The sequence below is a fragment of the Protomyctophum bolini genome (assembly GCF_963924005.1).
Source record: "Protomyctophum bolini genome assembly, chromosome: 7".
NCBI classification, from domain to species: Eukaryota; Metazoa; Chordata; class Actinopteri; order Myctophiformes; family Myctophidae; genus Protomyctophum; species Protomyctophum bolini.
Window position 1 is genome coordinate 41,079,037 of NC_137868.1, and position 3,358 is coordinate 41,082,394.

Below are 3,358 nucleotides of genomic sequence, written 5' to 3' on the forward strand. Positions count from 1 at the left end.
TGGACATCATGCAGCTCTCTCAGGGAAAAACTAAGATGTACATATAAGGGGAAAAAGAACACAAACGCAACACCCGGAAGTGACAAAACACTTACTAAATCGCAGAATTTGCCCAAAAAGTATGATCTTTGCCATGACAGTGACACTATTATATACTCAGGCATAGAATTAACTCCCACTGTAAAGCGATATGGATTATGGCCCACTTTATCTATTTATTTATTTATTTATGTATGTATGTATTTATTTATTTATCCGTCTACGCATAGAAAGTATTATTATTATTATTATTGTAAGTATTTCCTTCCAGTTGAAAGATCCGTCCTTAACCACTTAAATTACCACTTCACCCATTTTCAAAGTATCTTCATATACAGTAATTCGTCATCACTATAATGCTCAAGATGGCAGTAGCAGTGACGTCATCCATTCGTATAGGCTTTTTTTTTTAAGAACAGCGTCTTCTATTTCATCCTGCTAACTTTCCAGGAAGGGTAAGGCTGTAGTTTCTATTTATATTTTATAGGCAAGTTTCGGGAACTTTTCCATTTAGTCCACCAATGAGTCGACAGAAATTGGGCCATTTTATAATGAGATTACAGATTAGTGAGGACCAACTATACGAGGATAAGGTTGAAAATGTGTCAAGTAACCCTTTAAGCCAGCCTGGTAAACCATCCAGGTTGCGGAATTCACATTTCCGTGCTGAACGAAAATGAAATGTGAATTCCGTGACCGGGGTGGGTTTACCAGGCTATACTTTTAAGCCCCATATACCTCCTTGATAGCGAAAATAGCCGATCTACAAGCTCACCTGAATGCGCGGCCCAAAACAGGGATGCCCAGTGTCAATGTGTTTAAGTTCTACAGATGTTACTGAAACGAATGATGGACCATTGCTGAAACCAAAGAAGGCTCAGCTATATCGATGTCTTGTTATGGGAAATGAACTCTTATTCGAATGCCTTTTCCCCAAAACAAACAGGATTATTCACTGTGATTTCTCTTTCTGAATCTTTCCCAAAAACCTTTCCATTCTGAATGTAGACCCGGAGCATGGTGTTGTTCCTGAATGTTGTTCATAAGCTCTCTTACCTCAGTAGCAGGCCTTTGTTTGCATGCCATTAACTGTTAGCCTTTGTGTTATGTTCGCAGGCTTTTGGCTATTTTGTGACCCGCATGTGCCGGTATATGTATTATATTAATCCTGTATAGAATACTGGATTATGTTTCAAACGTGTCATATTTTGGGCCTGCTGATGGCTTAGCCAATTGTAGACGCGCGCACACTCTCTAAAATGCATAGGTTTGAATATGTCTTGTGACCTACATGGTGGATTGCCAAAAAAGGAGTATAATGGCATCATCCTTGTTAGGGGTGTCTAGTTCAAATCCTTAGTGTGAACAGGAACATAATGGAACTGGGGAAGAAAATTATCCAATCCCTCTGTGCTCCCTCAACAATTTCAGTTCAGTCAGGACACGTTCATCTAAAACCATATTGCTAAAATGAAATTGCATTGTATTTGGCAGTGTGGCTCTGCTCCTGAACAATTCGCGCAAGTGTATAGTGCACCAGACAAGTCAGCTCTGCCAAACGAGCTCAGCTGTACTGTATGTATTGGCACGTTGGGTTGTGTGTCGGCTTGCCGAGTGGTAATTCCATCCACTGCTTGGTGCGAATCACATCTGGCACAGTCGGCAGGACATGGAGGAGGTTCCCGTGTGTGAGCGACATGAAGGACGTCGTGCCTCACGAGGAGCACGATGCGTGAAGCGCGAGGAAGCGCTCATGATGTAGTGGCCCCAGACAAGACCCAACCACAACAGCTCTCTGTCAATCGAGCTCAGCTCTATATTGGCATGATGCGTCGTGTGTCGATATGTTTGCCCGAGTGGGAAGAGCGGGGTTCGATCCCAGCTCGGTGCAAATCACTACCATGACAGACTCTGAGATCACAAGCACCCAGAAGCAAGACCTAAAGCAGTTGACTTGATAATAGACATAAAAGCCCCATATAGGGCTGAGTCTAAAGGTCACTTCACTGATTACACAAACTTGACATACAATACATAATGGAGTTGCATTGAACAAAATGCAGAGATAGTGAAACCTAGTATATACTATTTCACAGGAGGAGGTGGGTGAAGGTTATTCGCGGACAAGCTGTCATTGTGGTAGCGGTGAGCGATGCCGAGCGTGTATATACTGTATGAGTAAATGGCCGCGTACCTACTACTTAGTTGAGCCATTCAAATCATGGCCGTGTGTGCGTGGGACCAGTTCGACTTCTGTGCCCGTCTGAACACTGATCCATTCAAAGTGCCCTTTAGCTATTTCACCCTCCAGCTGCCCTATGGATGTCTCAATATATATCCTGTTCCTCTCTCTCTCACCCTGCATATACTGTACCTGTACGTCTAACACTGTTGTTGTTGTTGTTGTTGCTGTTGTTACACATAGGACTGCAGGTCTAGGAATATACATTTATAATTTAATCATGGCTTAAAGGTAGTGCAAGGGATTTTCTTTGGCTAAAATAAGTGTTAAAAAGCTCTATATGCATTCATTCATTCAAGTTGTATTTATTCTCAAAATTAAAAAGCTCTATATTGTGAATTTGGGATAGTACTCATTGCTATAGACGAATTCACAGAGGGGTGCCCTGGGCGCGGCCATTACTGAGGGGTAATCCATGGACCAGGTGTAGCTAATCAGTGCTGCTGTGCTTAATGGTACACCTCAGTAATGGCCACACCCAGGCAACCCTCTGTGAATATGTCTACTCTATATAGTGTTTGTTGCAGTAACAGGAGTCTCCATGTCTCACCAGCTTTTTATTAAACAGAAAATGCATTTTCAGAAACCGAAACTGAAACTGGGATACCCAAAAAAGATTGGGATACCAATTTTATCCAATCAGGATAGAGAACACAGTCAGGATAGTCCTACAGATTAAACAAGTGGAATTCTAAGTGATGACACAAAGAAATGAGCAGACAAAATTGGAACTGGAACACTATAAACATTAAGCTCATAAATAGCTACTCTCTCCTGATTGGCTAAAATGTTGTCACCTACATGAAAATGTTTATTAAAGAGCTGGAGAGACAGGGAGACACCTGTTACTGAACAAACACTCTATATAGCAATGATTACTATCAGAATATAGAGCTATTTAACCTTTTGTTTTAACCAAAACACATCACTTACGGTATACACTACCTTTAAAGTGCCGTCATAATATTTCCCAGAGGTTGAAAGGACTTTAGGTTAGGATTGTGCCAGGCGGCTTCTCTACCCACTCAGCGAACTGCCGCCTACTACGCAGTTGTTAGTGCACATTCTTATTTACAT